The 22,369-nt window shown below is 36.2% G+C and overlaps 1 protein-coding gene across 1 annotated transcript in view; it reads right to left on the bottom strand.

Annotated features, from left to right (window-relative positions):
• Positions 1-22,369, bottom strand: part of LOC139709466 (TBC1 domain family member 1-like) — a 96,341-nt gene that overhangs the window by 69,839 nt on the left and 4,133 nt on the right. The gene's annotated exons all lie outside the window — the stretch shown is intronic.

The following is a 22,369-nucleotide window of genomic DNA, read 5'->3' as shown; positions in this document are numbered from 1 at the left end:
TTGGCTAGCCAGACGGACTAGTAACTTCAGAATTTTACGATTTTTAGCTAGTCCGACGTGATTTCGGGTGGCCAATGGCCAGCGGACCATCGCCAATTTCGAACCCTGCATAAGATAGCTATATTGTCATATACTTTTATGGTGTAAATCACGTACTATATTCTGTAATGATGAATTTCCACTCAGGACATACATGAATGTAATTTATTCATTCATCCATTCATCCATCCATCCAGCCATCCATCCATCAATCCAACCATCCATCCATCCATCCATCCATCCATTCACTCATCCATCCATCCATCGATCCAGATACCAGACTAAGCTTGGGGCTGGTATTTGATCTACTCTTATCATTACCTGGGGGCAGGGAGCATGGCCATTGGTGAACCAGTTCCTGGCTGAGTGAGTTATGGGGTCATCTTTTTCAATCCATAACCTCTGGTCAAGACAGCACACCAGTATCCTCATGCTGTGACCACCATGTTGACTATAGTATAATATCATATCCAATATGCGTTTGTTTTTTCTGTGACCAATAGGGCCATGTCAAGGTTGGAACTGACACCAACACCTGGATATCTATCCAGGTACGTTTTCTGGTGGGGTGGCCTTCATTCTATTTACAGATACCAATGAATAATGGGGTCTCTGAAATTATCATAATCAGTTTCATAATATATTGTTTAGTCTTCATTTCAGGCTTAAGGCTCAATAAAAAAATATTAGTTTCTTGACCAAATTTTTTGAAAAAAAAAAAGGAAGAGGGCACTTTCTATTTGTTATGGCCTTTTCCAAAAGTGGCCGATGCATATACACAATGCTATTCGGATAATCAAATTTCCAGTTAGGCCTCTTTGTAAGTACGGTACGATATGTAGGCTGTGCATGTTTGAGGTTCAGTTGCTGGAAATAGCAAAAATCAATCAAAATTTTTTTTTTATCATTTAAAAAAATACACACTTCTTTGATGTGGCAGCAACAAAAAAAAACAAAAAAAACACAAACAAACAAACAAACAAAAATGATCTGGGTGGGGATGAGAAACTGAAAAGTATGTATGTATGTAGGCCCTAATTACATAATTTTTGTTCTTTACTTGGCCCAAATGAACTACGGGGGAAAAATCACTTACATTGTACTATAACTGGCTGACTGATTTGTACAACAAAGTTGTAGGTCCATGGTACAAGTACTAGAGTAAACTTGTATTGCAGAACAAGAAATATAACAATCTGCGAACAAAATTTCTGAATATGCAGCAACTTGCTTCATTGGTTACTGGAATTTTTCTACATTGTATGTTCAAACAGCCAGGTGTCGAAATGATAATGCAATCGGGAAACTACTACCTAAAAAACATAAATCTATACAAAAATATAAAACGGTTAACTGTTCACATGCTTTGTTTGCCAACTGACATGAATGGTGGAGATGCCCTTTCTTTATCGAGTGGCAAAGAAGTTTGTCATTAAACTAAATTGTCAGCAAATACAAATTACTGTACCTAATCTCTACTGTGTCATCCTGTCTTCCTGTTGGGGTGCGTTCGAGCGCTCTAAAGCGAAACAAAGCGAACTGAACCAAAGCGTACACTACCGAACTGTGCCAGTTTTGGAGCATTCGAGCGGTCTATGGAGAAAGTGTACCTCACAAGTTATTTTTAGAAAAGGTCACACTTGTTTGTAGCAAGAATGTCATCCACCTGGCACTTGAACTACTTACAGCTGTCCTGAACAAAGAGAATGATGTCCTTGCATTGTGACGTATGCGCTTGATACGCGCGTGCTTTACAATGAACTTTTGGTACGCTTTGGTACGCTTTTGGAGCACATCGGGGAGTGGTCCACTTTTGGCTCAGCACAGTACGGTACGGTACACTTTAGGAGCGTTCGAGCGCTCCTCTGGCGCCGGTACGGTACGGTACGGTACAGTTTGCTTTAGGAGAGCGCTCGAACGCACCCTGAGACTGAGACACATTGCTCTACCTGAGTGAGCTTGCTAACTGTACATCTAGGTCAAGTTTGGAATGGATTATTGAATGCTGATTTTGAAAAAGCTTGGTATCAAAGTTAAAGGGATGGTACAGTATTGGTGGAGGCGAGGATTGGGCTTTTAACTTTTTGCGAGATACCAAGAAACCGCTCATGAAATAGTACAGAGCATACCATTCTAAGAAAAATTCAAAGTTTATTTGATGAAAATCAGTATTGGAATGGCTGAGACATCCAAAAACAAAGTAAAATAAAGTGATCCTAATAAAAGGTGGGTCTCAACCAAAACTATACAATCCCTTTAACTCAAGTGCCTAGAGACACAAGTATTGATAGGTTATGTTATTCAATGCACTCTGCCATTGAAATTCAAAGGTATACTTCATAGTAAATGGCATACAATTGTATATTTTGCAAATATTGTGTAATTATTTTGCAAATTGTAAAAATGTAAAAAATGTAAATGGTTGCATTCACGATCAAGAAACACATGAACGGAATGAGAGAGTCTTATCATGTTTTACAGAGAAATATTACTTATTTCCTACCTTGAACATGAAAAACAAAACACAGTTTTTTAATCTTGCAAGTACTTGTCAAGTTGCAAAATTCTAAAAAGCAACAACAACAGTGAAATATATCAAACACATTGATAGGGCCTTTATACAGGAAGTATGAAGAAAATTTGTTATAAAAATGCACAAACTTTTGGCATACTTTTTTTGCATTTTTATGATTTCCAATCAACAGTTACTATTGAAGTATGTACAAAAATCTTTTCATACAAAATGGCTTTCCTTGCTTTGACAATAATAGCACAATACAATGCTGTATCATCCACACATGCATTTTTTTTCTCCAGCAAACTACTGATTTATCTCACACATAGACTTTGGTCAAGCCAAAACCACTGGATTAGACAAACTTAATGCAGTGACATACTACAGTAGAAAACATAAACTGGTAAAGACTTATCCAGGAAAAAAAAAAAAAAGAAGAAGAAAAAAAAAGAATCATCCCACGCCCAGGAATGGTGTACCCATTCACACTACTGGTGACTGTGCTACTCAGATCCTCCATGGGATGTGAACTACCATGCCCTTTTTGGGAACTCACTTTGGCAACAAATTGGCATAATGCCATCTCTTGTTGGAAGTTATATAGTCAGAATGACAATCATTTGAAGTGAAAGCAGCTTACAATCAGCTAAACCTCCAACTGTGTACTTAGCTACTTCGCATTGTTTGCAAAGCTTTGACAAACACCCATCTTTATTTCCCAATGAGGTGGTAAAATTACATTCGTAGACTGTAATGAATGGAAAGGTGTAATACAATGTGTACATTCCCTACTTGTAGGAGGATGAATAGAAGCTCCCCTCAAAAAGAAAGAAAGAAAGAAAAAAGAAATATCTGATAACTTCAATAGCTGTTAATGGGACTGAAGCAGACAATTCAAAACACTGATTGGTACACTAAATCACCATGGACAGGTGTGATCATTCTTTGGCAGCACATCACCTGACCATAGCATGGCATGGATACCATTTGGGTGATGTCATAACTGTAATGAATTACTCTTCGTTTGCTTTATTCAATTTAACCAAAATTAAACAAGAAGAACCCTCTTCCACCTTAAATGATGAGCTACATGGAAAAATCCTATGTTAAGTATAATGAGAAAACATTTCTACTGAGCAACACATCATGAAAAGGGCGTATGAGGTCTTATGATAGCAACGTCTGTCGCATGACGAAGATTTTCTGTACACATTCAGGACAATCATATCAATACCGTACAAATATTCATCGCGCCATGACCTCACAAGACATTATCCAACTTTTACTCAAACTGTGATTGATATTGTGCTCATAATGCAATGGATTTCACTTTGCTCATTGAATTCCAACTTAAGGCATAAAAATTTCTTTCTACATTTTAAAATTTAGAATAACTCAGTTTGCAAAACTTCCTCTGCAGATACTCTTTTGGTACACAAAAAAAAAAAATAATATAATAATTCTTTTCATTATATGTGAGCAGTACCAGCATCTCTTGTGCAACAGTTGTGAATAATCACTGCCATGATGAGTATTTTCCTGTGATTGATTAGAGCTTGGGTGGCATTAATTTTTCACCCCTCAGCTGACCTCTTTATCAGCTCTAGCTTGGTGAGGAAGTGAGATACAATATTGGAAAATATTTGGTTGAAACTGCTAAAGCATTAAAACATATCATAAAATCTGTATACCCTTAAAACAGCCCTGATAAACATCAGTAAATGAACTTTTCCTACACGAACTTCATATACCATAGACATTGAAAGCAAATTTACACTTCCATGACACAAATGTACACAATGCTAAAACTTATTTGCAAGTCAATAAATAGGACTCTATGGAGTTCAAAGTTCTCTCCAAGAGAGTTGATAGAGTGTTCAAAAGGTTTAGGGCACACATTGCATACATTTAAATCTTGGACTTATGCAACAACAATTGTTTTCCCTAAATGAAAAAATAAGAAAAAAAAATTATACTCCTTACATCATCTTTGCAAGCGCATCTGAATTGTCTAAACTTTCTTCAGTCACAGGAGATATTAATAACAATTATAAAACAAAATGAAAATACTCCTCAAATAGGTCTGAGCGAGGATGTCTGCATTGTTCTAACTTTTTTGGCACATCAAAGAATGCTGATAGTGAAAGCATAAAGCACATTTTTATCCTACCAGTGGATGATGGAAAATTATTAAATTTCTAAAATTCTGAACTAAAATCTTCTTAAATCTCTACGAAAAAAATTTGAAGGCATGACAACTATAAAGCTGTAGAGTTTATGTTTTATATTGTTTCTCCAATGGGTCTAATACTGTCATTCATACGTATAAAAAGACTAAACAAATTTTAGATGATCGCCTTTTAATTCCCATTTTAGACAGCAACCACTAAACACAGTGTTCAACTGATTTGTTGCTCAGTGAGGAATTTGTGTGTTCCTATCCATGGTCATCATTTGATGCAATATTTGGCACCTTGGGGTACCAAATGAAAATTCACCATTTTGTTGAATTACACTGCACTTATTTTTTTTTTTTTCAGCGTTGTACCCTGTCCCTGGGTTACCAAAAAATGTATAAAAATAATAAAACTAAAAATGTTTTCTTGTTTGTGATAATGCAACAATAAATAGATGCAAATAATAACTTTCTTTCTCATTTACATACTCTGGTGTAATCTTCAATGTTTAAAAGTTGACATGGAAGGAAAATCGGCATTTGGGTCATTATCGCAGCACCGATTTATGCTGGTACTGATGATGAGAAAATAGTTGCCATTACAACATCGCACAACTGTATGATAATGGACAAGAGATGGCGCTACACAATGCCATACCCCGGGTTACGATGGTACCCCAGTGTACAGCGTGCTGAATCATTTGAGCAATTTAGAGTCTTTGCCATAATAGCAGCGGAATTCTAAAACCTTGTAATTATGTCATCAAGTCTGCATGCACTCCTCAACTTCTTTATTTCCTTTTATCATGCACAACAAATTTGGCGGTACAGGTGTATGTCAAACTTTCTCTCAAATGACAATATTCCTGATATAACTGACAACACTTTACACTACTGTTGGGCTAAGACTAAATGACATGTTGATGGGTTTCCATGCTGTCATTGGACATATTGTGACTAAAATGGCCTCCACCTGAAAGGAAGCATCCCTGTGTTGATTACACTAGCAACTATCCTTATCAGCCATCCTGGCAGATCTTGAGGTCAAATGAGAAAGGAATCAAACAATGGAAGCTGCCTTCGCAAGTGTACATGTACAGATTGTATGTGTAGGCTCTAATAAAATTGTTTTAAAGGTACTGTTTACCACTTGGAGCAATTATCTACAAAATGTTCAAGTTATCACATTTGATGCATGATGTGGAGGCCAGATGCATTACAAAACATCCTACCATATACTGTAAAACTTGATACATTCGCAGCATGAATTTTTCGTAAATTGGAGCCGACGGCCTTTTTCGCGGCATGAAATTTTCGGGAACAGCCACTGGCATTCAATGCATATAGTGTAGACAAAATCTTTTGTGTGCATTTTAATTTCGCAAACCTTGGCGCTCGCGAAATTTGCGAAATTAAAATGCTCGCGAACATTCCTCCTTTTACAGTATACACATTTTGCAATAAAGCCTAAAATATAGGGAGATATCACTATTTTTCTCTCCAAACCATAACTATAGATGGTTTAGTCTATTGTTCACATTTTGTATATTTAACAATACTTAACATTGATTATACTGATTACATTTTTTTACACTAGTTGTTTCTATCCCTAACTCACATTTTAGAACTATTTCGAAGCACTAAAGCTGGGTTTTTGTTCCATCTGCAACAGTGCCTTTAAAGTACGACTCACCCACAGCCATGACATTCAATATGAGCAACTGAGTCTGTAATAGTATAAGAAGAGACTCAACAGTATGTAATTGTTGCAAAATCGACACATGTATGCACATAAAACAAACAAATACTTCCCTATGAGGAATAAACAACATACAGTTGTATTTTGAATTGCATATATGATATGTAGAAACTATCGTCACTTAAGTTCCTTTAGATTTGAAGTGTAGTATACCACTTTAATGCATAGAAATAAACCTTACATACTACTTACAAACAACAGACATAAATTCAACACATTAAACACTCTACTCTTAAAAGTATGTATTTACATGTACACTTGTAGAAACCATTCTCAATCATTTCTGTTTCGTGGAGGTTGCCATGAATGAATGGAAAGTTTATGTACATGTACTGTCACAAAAGACACCTGAAAGTTTATTTTCTAAGAACTTTAAAGAATATTTACAGTTGTCTATAAACTGTCCATCAACTGAATTGCATCTGTAATATCACCTTTCAACATACACATTGTATGTCATTACTTTTCACTATAATTCTATCAGCATTTATGGTCTAGTTTATAGACCTATAATTACATCTCATCACACTCACAATCATATCTATGAACAATGCTCAACTGACCAAAATCAAAAGGTATTAATACTCACTAGTATAAAAAAGTACTTATTTCATAACAATCAGCCAACACATGGTTTCAATTACTGTAGCTTGACTGACAAGAGCAGGCCTGGGCAATCGACTAATTAGGGTCACAATCATTTTCACTTTGCTCACAACTACTTCAGCAAAGTGACATTTCACAGATGTACTGTATTTTCACTGAAAAAAAACCCCATGCACATGAGGGCTTGAATCATGACTGAGGTATCCCTTTAATATTAGGCTTGCTCACAGTTGAAATGTCACTAGATCATTGATGGTATATTTAGATGTTGCATCAAATAGGATTCCCTTGTCACGTAGCTCGATTTCTGGCCATGTAGAGGTTTCTTTCAAGCTTGTCCATTATACATGCATGCACATTGTATAACAAGTGATCCAAGCAATGTGCATGTTACATACTGAGAAAGTTGCATGAAACCTTTACAGCAAGACTGTCCCCAACTACCAAATAACTGATTGCCAATCATAGCTATAAACATAATGTATGCCAATATGATTCTCAAATATGTTATTTAAAACAATATATATTATTGTAGAACAAGTGTACTGAGAATTTCATTGGTCAGTCCCCAAGGAGAATATCCTTAATGAACTAGTGAACTGGCCTATTCAAATGATTAACATGCTATTGCAAAAATCACTAGTTTGCTGGAACCATGTGGGTAGAATCTCAAAATATTCAGAAATATATTGTTGTATGTTGTAAAGCATTTTTTTTTCTTTTTGAGTTGCACAAACTGTGCAATACAGAATTTCACCCATTTGTTTTATGTAGTTTCGGCGTAATGTTTGTTGCTATTTCAAAATGAGCAAAATATGTCAATGAAATTCTTTCCCTCCTAATCGAATTACCAGTACATATAGATGCATGTTGCACATACAATAATACAATTTCTGTACGTTTAAAGGCTAATGTCATATCAATTAAATTTCTCTGTGTGTGTCAGTGTTGAAATGCCTTTGAATTTTGATCAGAAACTTCTGTTCCCGGATACTAGCTCAGCATGATGGTTGCTGTGTTGTTTTGATTGATCATTTAGGTAAAGTCAAGGCAAGCTTTCATTTTTTCTTTTTTCTTTTTTCTTTTTTTTTTTTGAGGGGAGGGGCCTAAACTTTCCTCTAGGCTATGCCCTCAAGGGAATTAGAATAAGAGAAGTAGATGAGATTTGACTATTATTGACAAATGAAATGAATCCCTAGCTGAGTTCATGATTGGCATATTTGCCACCACAAATCACGCTCAACTTAGAGCACTGTCGTCTGTGCTTACTGCTGCAGCAAGGCTGGACCGGAGGATTTCAGCATAGCAAGCTGCAGGGGAGTTCGCGACATGACCAAATCTGATAATTCCACGGTGTCTAGACGAGATCAAACATGAGGCACTGACTAATTGAACGGGCGGGCTCAGCATTCTACTCATGAGGGAATTAGGAAAAAACAAAGACGAAGAAAGAAGGAAAAAATGCCTGCAGATCATGGGAATTTTAACATATGGCAAGCAGTTGTATACGCACACACCATGTGGAATATTAAAGAGATCACACATTACTCGTTAATAATAATAGTCTTATCTGAATGTGTGATGCTAATTTACAGTTAATCTGGAAAAGCTCCAAAATACAGTGTATATTTTCATCTATGCAAAATCTTGAAATTTATTCAACTCTAATTCTGCTGATCAATGCTCCACTGATTTGGTTTTGAATCTCAAATGAACTTTTGACTGTATTGTTTACAGCACTCTGCATCACAGGCTGGATATATTTCACATGATAGGCCTTTTAGGAAAACTGTCAAACAAGGTTATCAATTTACAAATCCCCTTTAGATAGTGGAGTCCCTGATACTGTGTGGAATTATCCTACAACTGTACACAATGTAGCTTTGTCTCATCATCTGCAAACACTGACACAGCTGAGCCTTCATGGTATTGCACACCTACACTGTAGAACTTATGCACAAAGAGCCTCCTATTGACTGAATTGATCAACCACACAAACAAAGAAAGGTAGACAAATGCAAAATTGTACTGCCCATTCTACAGACAGCTGAATGAGTCATTATGAGTAATAAACATGTATACATCTTGAAAATATGAGTAAGAAAATGCTAGCATATGTGCCCATTACCTGTTCATGCTTTACATGGACTAATTCACTACATATGACTATTATTCTCATGCACATTGTAATAATCATGATTTAGATTTACCATGGAACATCTTCCGAACTATTACATTTAATGGGTTCACACTGGGATATGCTGAATGAAAACTTTGTATAATCATTACATCAAGTTGTGGAGAAAATACTTTCAAAACATCACTCCAACAGAGAACCAATAATTCCAATTATGACAGTTTATTGAACATTTCTTGTTCCTTAATGTTTGTTTATTCATGCCATTGCACAACCTGTGAGACTTATTGGTGTGGAGACTGGGAATTGGAAGAAAGAAAAGCCTTTAAGATGATGAATCATCTTGCCATAACAAAGCCTGAGGGAGGGATCTCAAACCATGATAGCTTTTGATAGGTGGGCTGTGGAGTAAAGTTGTGCATGGAACCCCACCAAGAAGCATAATAGTGTGGGTGTTTGTGGCTGACATAGTGCAGAACGACCCAATTTCATGGAATGAATCATCACACAAGAACCATTACCTCTAGCCACACATCCAAGTCATTGGTACTCAAGATTTTTTTTTAATATTACATAAAAATATCCAAATTATCTCTTTGAAATGAATGGTTATCATCTTCCTCAGGTCTCAAAGTGGCATCTATAATTAACTTGATCATTACCACTGTGTGGCATCTTTACATGTCCAGCCTAATGGTTCTGAGAGGATTATGGTTACGGTAACTGCTGCCAGCTTGTTTCTTCAATAGAAAGAGGTACATACTGTACGAGCTGAAATTTTCGCGGTGGTTTTATTTTCGCAAATTTCGCGAATCGCCTTTGAACCGCGAAAATAACAACACGTGAAAATAACAATGCGTGAAAACAAAAATGCACGAAGGAGTTCAAGTAAGTTCAGTTAGACCCTCGCAACCGCGAAATTAACAACACGTGAAAATGTCCTCAAGTAGCAATTCGCAAAAATATCTGTACGTGAAAATTTCAGCTCGTACAGTAGTGTACACAAAACTTGAATCACACGAAGCCACTGCTTGAGACTCTTAATTGCCGAGCATACAAGTAGTAGCCATAGATTTGTTAAAAGTATGGCACAGAACAAAAGGTACTTTGACATACTGCCAAGGGACAATAAAGAACAGCAAACTCTAAACATTATTGTCAATGAACCCAGCACATCACCACAAAAAAGAAAGTTACTGTTATAGAGACTCTCCAATTCTTTCGCCTTTCCTTTCCTTCTCTTTTGAATTTTTAGAGACGCTAGTGGAAAAAAAAAACATTAAAAAATGAGTGCACTCATTGCCGACATAGCAAATTATCAGGTAATTGCATTTCAACATGCTACTGTACGTGTATATACACACCATTCACAAAACAACTCCTTGAAATGAGATATGTTGTATGGCATTGTGAAAAATTACGAGATATCTTTGGCATACACATGTGATATTAAGTCATTCAAGTCATAATCAGCCTTCTCCACAGTGAGATGCAGCAAACTGCACAGCATGCCATGTCACATGTCACCATAAAAGCAGGACAATGATCGTCATTGACGTCATGCAATTTGAAATTGAATGCCCTTCTAGTCCTAACTCAATAACTCAATCAATAATTAACTCGCTCACTTGTTGCAAACACAAGTGAAAACATACTAACTACAGACAGGATATGGAAAAACAAATTAATGGGTACAGATATACACTGTTTATCCCATTATTACCCTGTATGGGGGGGGGGGGGGGTGACAAAGGTTGCTGTTTTATTGACCAGAAAAATGATTATGTGATATTCCACTGTACAAACAAATTGGAAAGTTGTGGGTTCACAGCATCATTGCCCTACTTTGCATTGTAGCCATCACTTGTACAGAACATCACCTTTTCTCTTCATCAGGGTATCACAATGTATTTTTCCCACTTGCTCTAAAATGGACAGTTGAGCAAATGCCCCATATTCTGAGCAGGCAAAAACCCATTCATTTTCACTCGCCCAACAACAAATTTAGGTCACCCTGAATGACAGGGCAAGTGGTTTTGCAGCACCCTAATATACCGGGTATTACACTTCAGTATCAAACTTTGATATTCCATTTCTTAAACATTCTGCTTCCAACTACTTGCATATTTTGAAGCTTGTACTATCCCGTTTGTATACAAGCGATAACTTAATCACAGAGTACCCCAGTCTTCCCTTTCATGCACATATCTGACTACAAAACCTCATGAAACAGCTCCTAAATCTTTCAGAACAGAGAGAACTTAAACTGTAAAAGTGGAAATGTTTGCAGAGTGGAAATTGTCACACATTTTGCAAGACCAGAAACCAGTGTAAAAATAAAAACATGCTAGAATATTTTGCCCATCATATGTTGCACTATTCATCATAATGTCTTGATTCCGCTGAATTAAAAACATATGAAATTCATCCTACCTAGCTGAATGCCAAAAACTACTCGCACAAATATCCCCTTTAATACGGTAATGATTTACGCTGAATTGCCACTGGCTAGAAAGAATCTGTAAACATTATACGCCACTGTATGTGCTGGAATGACTCATACTTCGCACAAATGAGTACACGCTCATCAAAAATGCACTCATGACCCATCAGGCGATTCCAGCACACCCCTAACAAGAATCATGAATAATCAACCTTTTCACCTGCCAATTGATGTTATTCATTGCTCTATCTACAGACTCATATATGTGTCAGGTTATAAATTGTTTCGTGCCTACAGCTGTAACTTCATCCTACTGATGGCAAATGTTTGGTGGATAAACAGAGACCGCTACAGAGTGACAATTTTTGTTTTGTTTTTTTGTTTTTTTTTTGGGGGGGGGAGTGGGGGGCAAACTCACTTGTAAGGAGAAGAAACTAAAAACAAAGAAAAGAGAAGCAAATCAAATTCATATCTTTTGATATCATAAATGTAAATTCCATTCTAGAAATGTGAGTGCACCTATACAAAACATTGGTGCAAGACAGCAAACTCCATAATATTTTGTTTTTGCTAGCGCTTTGAGACATTTAATGTAATAATGGACTACATCAATTTTGTAAATTATTATTATTATCATTATCATTATCATTATTATTATTATTATTATTATCATTATCATCATCATCATCATCATTATGATATCATGTTGCAAGCAATCTTGTATGGATATTAATTTTGAAGTCACACAGAAATACTCTAGTCATGAGCGAGGAACAAGAATGTTCACCACTGAGTGGCTGCATGCAGTCACATGAGCACAATCAGTCAGGATTTCGGTTTGTTCTGAGACAGCCAGGCAGAAGTGAGGGTATGTGCGTTGTTTGTAAACAAAGGGCAAAATTTCACCATTTGATCAGGATGCTGTTTCACATTCCCAGCACCTCAATGTATCACTGTGCAACCACATATTAACATGTGGGCCAATCCATCACGAAGCAATAGACTTTACAAGGGGAAAGGCTCAAGTATTATGCAGGTACAAGTTGTATGATGACTGATGCACACTGAAACTAAAGCATCCATCTACACTGTATATAGTAAGATCCCTACCCTTATCAGTCATTTCTTTTTTTTTTTTTTTTTTTGGGGGGGGGGGGGGAGGGGGGATTCAGACCTAACACCAACCTGTCACAAAAGATATTAGTTTTGTTGACAAGAACATCATTACACATCCTCACAACTGAGTTTGCAATGTTTTCTAGAAGAGAGGAAGTACATACTGCCTTGACAGCTCAAACCCCTGGGGCAGTGATCACAGATGATCTGACATATCAATTTATAATCATTCAACAGCTATCACTATTAATTCGACCACATCCGTTACCTTGATATCAACATGGTGGCTTCACGGCTCTGTATGCAGGATCTGTGTAAAATATACCGGTATTCTTCCAAGCTCAGCAGGGTATAATTCATCTATGTTGACATGTGGGCATGGTCCACACCAGACTGTAAAGTCGATTTCTTGAATGTTACAGTGTCAAGCTCAACGCAATTTCTGCTAAATCCTAAGGATACACACATGACCAAAAAATTCTTGCCTAGGATGATTTAAAAAAAACCACAAGAAAGAATGCAATCTCATCACACAAACATTTTAAATTTTATGCATATCATGAATAATAAAGTTGTTTACGATGATCACAAACTTGCCAACATTTGGCCTTATCTACGATTCCAGTAGAACACACACCACCTTGTTGCCAAGTTCAGAAAGTGTGCATTCATCAGGAGCAAGCCAATGATATAGCTGTTGCTATGTAGGTCCTCAGGAAAAATATGTATTGGCATGAATATGTTTAATTCAATATGCCGAGAACAAATACTGGGCACCCCGTCTCTCCTAATGTATAGGCCTACCTACAACACAGTGTAGATGATTATCTGCATGATCCTACACATGTGCAATCTGCTTTTTGAACAGGAAAAATCATTGGCAAGAAGGAAGTGATGCTGATAAACCACATGTTCTACACAAGTGATCTGAAGGCTACAGATCTTTTCACTGCTCTTAATGGTGTTCTCACAAACACTCCTTTTCATCTAACACTATTTCAATTGATTGGTAATCTAATCAATGAGTTATGTTTGGATTTGCAGGTTTTTCTCCCTACACTGAGCTGCATAATTGGATTACTTGCATTTTAATGCTTTCACTGCATTATTAAGTTGTGATTCTGGCAAGATATTTCCCCTCTAGATTTAAAGTTGTCATCTTTGTTAATTTCTTTCTTTTTTGGTAAGGATATGTCACAGATATGAATTTGGTTTAAATATAAAACAGGTGGGGAAAATTCAGTTGCTTTCTCAGTGTGAGAAAGTAAAAGGCAATCATGATCCAATCTAAAATTTAATATGCAACTGTACATTATTCAGACACTCAAAGAGTGTAAGAATTCTGCAACTGGATGTTTACATCACAATAAATACCTGTCATGTCACTGACACTAGAACAGCCCTTTGTCATTACAAAATGGCAGAGTTTGGCATTAGGAACAAAATATGAAAACAATTATCAAAGAATTGAAGAAAACAGGTGTGCATGTCATGTAACTCTGCTTTCAAAGATGTACAGATCCCACAAAAGTTGCAAAAGTTGGCTGCTATCAAAATATGATTTTACTATTATTATTTTTAAATTAATATACATGTAGCTTTCTTATGCCATTTCTGTCATTGCACATATTCCTATACTGGTTTGTTACTCTTTCTCAGGTACATTTATAGCTGACTTATGAAAATGGTCACAAGGTATTTTAAGGCTCACTGGAAAAAACAACAACAACAGAAGAAAGAAAGAAAGAAAGTGTTGACGTCATTCACTGCAGGCCAATGACTTTTGGCTCAGAGTACTAATGCGACGGACTGAATTTCTATTAGAATTGTAGAAGCATGAAGACACTTAAAAGCACAACATACATACACCACTCATGCATGTGATGTACTGCATGCAACTTAAGACATACATGTAGCCACAATTTCAGTACAATGTACTTCAAAAGGGAATAAGCCTGTAGTTTTGTCTTTTAAATCAAATATTTCGAAGAAGATTCAACATTTGAGTTACAAACTGTACATCCAAGAGGAGCACTGGACAATGAATACTTTCATAATTTCTACAAACTGATGGTGCATTTTACAGTATTATTTTGATAAGCTATAGAACTTCACTGATCAAAGAATGGAGAAATTCCAGAATCATACTAGCCACATCTTTGTTCTCTTTTAGAGATCTGTTATAAGCTATTAGTATTATGACTCATGAGCAATGCTAATTCCCTTGCTCTCCCTACAGGAAGTATTAAAAAAAAAATTATTCTGACAACCATATTCTCGCATGCAAAGCATGTCTTGCTCACTAATGAAGCAAGAAGCATTATCTGAATCACATTTAAAATGCAAATAATGCATGTTCATCCCAGTACAACTTTCTTACTCTGCTAACTTGACATTTCGGCAAAAGACAAAAAGTAATCACAAGCAATTAAAGTGAAATGGAGACTGTGTGCCAGAAACCTAAAGATGGTATACAAACCAGACATTGTCGATATCTTATTTGGAATGATTTTCTTTATATTATTCTTGGGTGGCAATCACATACATTGCTACAAAGCAGAAGGTAGGAATGACATCAACCAAAAAATATGTGTTTTTTTTTTATATTAAAAGGTTGCTGATGGACATTCTGTAACTATCATATGAGGCTAAAACAGTGTCATTCTAATATCATTGTAGCTCAGACTGAGACGGGTGTAAAATATACTTTTTTGCCTTTATTTGGCAAAATCATCAAATATTTGGACGGATCAATAGCAGTAGTAGCTAGTCAGAATCAAATCTTGATCTGAACATGAGACAAGGCATAATGATATTACAGCACTGAAAGACTTAGAAAATCATGTCATGCATTAAACATGTACCTGTTTATTCTGCATGCAGGCTAGCAGTACGTATGAGACCCAAAAGTAACATTAGATTTCATCTTTGTTACATTATCACTCTAGATAACTTCACTCCCTGAATACATAAAGTGTCTCACACTCGTTAAGCTGATTTTTTTTTTCTTTCTCTTTTTTTTTTTTTTTTTTTTGGGGGGGGGGGCATTATAAATGGCTTGGCTTAAGCAAAGTCTACTATGCATAAATGAACAGTGAGCTGAGTGCTTGACTATAAATGTGCATGAATTTAAATGTTTGCTTGCAAACTGCAAGTAAACAGTGCAAAATATGGGTCCTCCTTCCCCGCCTTATATTTACAATGCAAAAGTCCATATGTAAGCAGGCCCTGCAAATTCATATTGATGACCTGCTATACTTGAGTGAGCATTTGATTACGCATTCAGGCTGAGATGACTTTACCCCCAAATTAGCAAGATTTTTGCTATTTCGCTAGGGTTCCTGTCTGAACTCATGCTGCATTTATACAAAGGAAACACACTGATAAAGCATGTGCTATTACAATTCCAATCATACACAATATCTACTCCAATGCAGATGAGGGTTGGGGATAGAGCAGAGTCAAGAAATATCATCAGAGGAAAATTTGAAGAGCATTAACCAGCAGTCTGTGGAGTTAACGCCTTTCTGCTTTATGCCCAAGGTTAGGATGTGCGAAGGAACATGGCACACATTTCCATCAACAGGGTCTCAATTCGTTGTCATGACAGCACTTTCGAAGAACCATCTTCGAATTGAACTTCATGGCTCCACCCATCACACATTTGCTGTTTAACATTCTCCCTTCTCAAACCACAGTGGATGTGCAATCGCCAAGGAAACCTGGCCTCGCATATCATACGCTTTAAGAAAATGTAAATGTGCCACCTGCACATATATTGTGCCAGTTCTCTTTGCTGCATTCAACTGCACAATGCTTGTGGTGCATTTTCAATACACACAGCAGAATATGTTGCAACAGGGAATTGAATGGCTCACATACATTGTATTCTCAGACTTGTTCAATATAACCTTTGATTGATTGTGTAATATGCATCTGAGAGTTCATTCACAGTATCTTATTTAATTGGATCTGATAGCACTTGACAATATGATAGTCATGGATCCATAAACCTGCATTTTATTGCAATATCTGTGGGTGTTCCAAACGATGCAAGTATAGGTACAACAGTGAAAGAAAAATGTATGCAGCAATGGTCCCCCGACTACACACACCACATTGCTTCAACATTGCTTTATCTTGCAGCAGCATACTTAAAATTCTTCTCTGAAGTGAATCAGCAACATCAACATTGGATAAAAGAAGCACAAAAGCTTTGATTTGTATTCAGATTATCACCATCTTTAACTTTTCAAATCCATTAATTGCCTTTTCAACACAAATACATTGTACATTGTACTTTCATAATCTTCAATATGGTTACCCTGCTTGAAAATAGGAATGACATTTATATCAATGAATCACGGCAACAGATCAATCAAAATTTGAGCAAATTGAAGAGCAATCCAAATGATTAAGAGTGTATGATATCACAGGCATATCATGCATGCAAAATGACATTGTACTCAAGACAAATTGACACAACAGTTTTGATCTTGAGTCAATGCACTATACACAGCTGTTGCAGTAAAATTTTGATCCGATGTACGAAACAAAACAAGTTAATGTATAATCTGTTTTGTATTTTTATAATCAAATGATAGGCTCAATTTAGCTTTGCTTGAAGGATCCCATAATATGATGTCATTGATATCTTTGATATAATTGTGATCACATTTTGACCTTGAGAGAAAAGAATATCAAGTAATCTCCGATTTTTATCTGAGACCTTAGAACCTAATGCAAATAATGTTTGCAATGCTGCAGTCATTTCCTGATGAGATATCAGGAAAGATACTGAATTGTCAACATGTTTTTGGTGTCTTTCATTGAAATTTTCACATACAGCAGACCTCGCTTGGGGGATATAGTGTCCGGGTGCTGTTCCTTATTCCGAAGGTTCGCTATTCCGATGGTTCGTTATTCCGAAGGTTCGTTAATCCGAAACACACAAATTCCTTATACCTAGTGGTTCAATAATCCGAAAATGAAAAAGGGTTCGTTAATCAGAACATTTGTGGCGTTATTCCGAAGGTTCGTTATTCCGAAGATTTGTTATTCCGAAGATTTGCTGATCCGAAAATGAAATTTGGAATAACGAACCTTCGGAATAACGAATCTTCGGACTGAAGAGCCTTCGGAATAACGAACCTTCGGAATAACGAGCTGTAACCATAGTGTCCATGTCTTCTTTAATTGAGTCTGCTCCTTTTATTAAAAAAAAAAAGTTAAAAAATTCCATATTTGAAAATTCATGTTGATACGGTGTATGAACCACAACCTCCTTTTAGGCTATGATAATACCATATGTGACCATGCACCTCAAAACGAACATAAAGTCGCACACACTGATTTTGCGCGAGGACTGAAAATAAGTGAAATGGGTCAACCTAGCCGAACTTGACTTTTTCATATTTTCTGAAAGAGCGGGTCTTCTTTTACATTATGCTAAAATTTGGTATCATAAAACGGGCAGGAAAGTGTGTTTTTTTAGCAGTTTATCTCGAACATTTTTGGTAGAATAGTGTGATTAGGTGTGTCTTTAGAATCCCTTTTTCATTTCTGAAAAACCTTGTCCTCACTCTTCACTTTCAACTCTAATAACTTTTGAAAGGATAGTGCTACTGCTTTGAAAGTTGGCATTGATTATGGACAGAATGTGTTAATGAGGCATGCTTAATTTCAGTTCAATTTGATAATCCCTTCATTGTTGTTACTCTGGTGGTTTACTTCCTGTTTTTTGTCTCATTCATTGCACAGCCAGCACGGTTTGGTAAAGATTAAGCGCTTGAATAGACACTGTATTTCAGAGCCTCTTTTCTCAGTTCACACTTTTCCTGAGTTTGTGCTTTCTTTCCAATATTTAGATAGGTTAGGAGAGTCCATATGATTTGAGTTATACATCATTTTAAAGCTTAAAGTCTGCTCTTTCAGAATATGGTCTTAACTAAAAATTCATGTCTGGCGACTTTTTGTTTGTTTTGAGGTGCAGGGTCACATATTTAGTTTGGGTCATGTCCACATATGTGCAAATTAGAGTGATTATTGCATTAAACAATGACACAAATCAATGATTGTGGGAAAAGGTGATGATGCATACAATGTATGTATACAATGACTCATTCCATTTTTTTCTTTCTTTTCTTTCAAACCCACAACATCAAAAGGTTTGAAGGAACTGACATGCATTGTTGCCAAATGAGCTCTTCATGTGGAGTCAATGCGATTGCCATAAATTTGAAAAGGTATTCAATGCTTGTGAAAAGACAACATGCGCCATGAGATGATAATAGATAGGTATTACATAAGTACACATGAGGAGGGTATCAAAGGGCATTGTTATTACATTAATTTCCAGAAAGAGTGGCAGAAACAAACACCATAGGTACCTTGTAGAATGCGTTGGCTACAGTACACTCTGTGCATTTCATTGACAAATGTACTAGTTTAATGACAGTGAGTGAAATGGCTATTCCAAATTAATACAGTTCAGTTTATTCCTTCTCACATGGTGATAAAGTGATCACACAAATCTTGAAGTACAATGTATCTGCACTGGAATTGGTAAATGCGATAGAAGCTCCAAAAATTGTGATCAGAGTTGGTATGAATACAAATTTTATCATGTACCTTGTTAATTTGATTATCTGACTAAATGATAACACAATAGTTTGTCTTTAATTTTCCCCTCTTTTATACAAACATTACAAGCTACAGTTGTATTTCTTCCCATCATTGACAATTGGACTGATTTTCTTGTTATTGCTACTCTTTGTCCTTTCAAAAAAGTAAAAGCATGAGCTGAACTGAGTTTCTGTCAAAAGAAGGAAAAAAGGAAGAATCCTCTGAATGTCAGTTAGTACTACACAGTACTAATGTCATGGATAACTAATTCAGACATCTTTCCACAACCTAAGTTCATACAAAAATTCAGAATTCACATATTAATTTCATTATATGATATGTATGCCAGCATTCATTGCACAAGTCCCTGTAGCATTCTCTATTCCATACTGTAGTTTGTTTGTGTCTTTTTAATAGGTAAGCTGAAAATCCCAAATTCCACTTCCTAATTGGTAAGTACAAAATCCAAAACAGATGGTGTCACTTTAATTTTAACTGGGTTCATGTGATATTTGATCACTGGATTAATGGGTAACAGATCACATCCTCCTACACGTAGCATGTATACAATGTAGGACCTAAAAAAAAAAATGCATCAGCTTAGCACACTGTGGATAAAGCTGTTGATTAACAATGTTCCTGGAACCATGCAAAATGTACAACATGTGTATTGCTACCGCACACACACACAATGTTCTGTTTATCTCCTTGAAGTTGATGTGCATGGCGAAATAAAAGAGACTAGTAGCAGATGTTTCGATCAGACAACCAATTATCAAAACTCCTAAAGCAGATTTTTCAATGTACATATTGTATAGAATTTGCATTCAATGTGCTGTAAATGCAAGCCATGCATTTCTTCAGTTGTGTATACCATGACAAATTTCATTGGATTGAGTTTTCATGTATTTCCATTTTCATAATTCTTCTGTATCAATTCATATTGTTCTACTTACAGTACTCTATTCATGCCTTTCTGTCATATTCACATCGCTAGGATACTATTGCTAAGCACTTAATATACCTGTACACTATAGATCAAATACTAGAATCCATTCAAACCTTCTGACCATGAATACCATTTTTCTTCTTTACTTTTTTTTTCCTTAGTACAGTACCAGTTACACAAGAAATGAAAACTCATGAAACTGTACATTGCATTCCATATACACGTTGTATTCCTATTTTGAATTGTGCCCTACACATAAATTGGCATCCAACCATCAAAAATTGCCAGCATTTTTATGCATTTTCCTCTTATATACCGTATATCTGGGCAAACCAGCAAGAAAATCATCAAGTTTATGCATCTTCTGCTACACTTTGGTGTATTTGCCAATTAAGTGGAGTTTACTCTTTGGAGTTCACCTATTTTCCTATTTTAAAAAGTTCTACAAGTGTACCTACATGTACATATAATGATGTGAACTGCAGCCCCAATGTTATACAGTAAGTGTACTTCATTTGATTTCTAAATTATATTAGAACTAAATACGTGACTAAGATGTATACTGCAGACAAATATAATAGAAGCAAACTTGAGAGTACTCCTCTGTGTTAGATCCAAACCACATCGATCCATGCAAGTTTACTATATACATTCGTACCAAGGCACTTGTTACTTGTCACGAGTGCTTTCCTGGTCACACAAGACATTGATAAAGTTCAAAGTAAATGCACTTCTGTGTCACGTTTTAGAATGTGAGAAGAATGAACTACAGTAGGAACATGAAGAGCACTGCACACTGCTTTCAATACTGAAAACAGCTTGACATGGATTACTTAATCTTGATGCGAACAAAGAATGCTAATAAGCCTGCATTAGCACAACTACAATATATCACTGTAAGAGAGATGTGTATAAGAATCTCAATCTCAAATTCAGCTGGCCAAAAGGCAGACTGTGGCACGGTATCTTAGTGTCAGATTGTGTTTACCAGTAGTACAGATGTAAGTTCACATATTGACACTGGCTCTGTTTTGTGACATCAGGTAAACTACTATGTACATGTATAAACATACAAAGAAAATACAATCTATACAAATTGTAATATACACAACATGAAAAAAAAAATATAAACTTTGTTTTGGTAACCTAAGTGGTCAGGACTGGTTCCTTCAAGCCCTCAATCAGTCATAGAATTGTGTACTATTGTTTATCACATAATAATAGAAAATAACAAAGTAAAAGAAATGACGAAGACACCAGGGAATATTGGATAAGGAAAATAAAAATTAAAGAAAAAAAAAAAGTGCCCACACAGCATGTCGCCCATTGTTGTCTACATAAAGATTAAATAGACTGCTACAGACCATAACACTGTATGAGGAAGTCTCCCAATAGCCTGTAAATGTTAAACCAGCGGGTAAACAGAGTGCCAATGAATGGCTGTCTGGACCAGAAACACGCCCACAGAAGGATTTGCAGCTCCCAAGCAAGAAAAAAAAAAAATGGGCTGCTGGTAAGTTCCTGTTTCCAGGGCAAACAAACTGGCATATCACACACTTACCAAACTGACCCACAAATGATTCACGTAAACAGGCAATGCGCAGAGTCATAGCATTAAGTTTCTAGTTTCGTTATGGCATGTTGGAACTGTTAGTCTATTTCAAGATAATTGATGGTGGTAGCAAAAACAAATTGAACCAAAAAAAAAAAAATTTTGTCAGTCAAAATGACGGCAAATTCACAAAATGACACCTACATGTCTGCTTTGATGCCTACAATAGAGTCATCAGAAGGTGATTTGTGTGGAGTATGACTGCATACAGTAATTACACACTGAATAAATCACCACCAAAATTCTACTCTCTGAACATTTGTCTGGAATACAGTAAACATTGATACTTTTGTGTGATTAATTTTTCTCACTGAGTAGCTAAAAACATATTCTCAGGCTCTTGAATTCGCACTGCTTAATTGTCAACCCATGGTTATGCAGAGAAAGTTGTGA

Source organism: Diadema antillarum, unplaced genomic scaffold, assembly GCF_040938485.1.
Source record: "Diadema antillarum isolate AM-2024a unplaced genomic scaffold, OU_Dant_1.0 seq00001437_RagTag, whole genome shotgun sequence".
Classification (NCBI taxonomy): domain Eukaryota; kingdom Metazoa; phylum Echinodermata; class Echinoidea; order Diadematoida; family Diadematidae; genus Diadema; species Diadema antillarum.
Note: the sequence above shows the minus strand (reverse complement) of the source record. Positions and strands in the feature narration are given on the sequence as shown.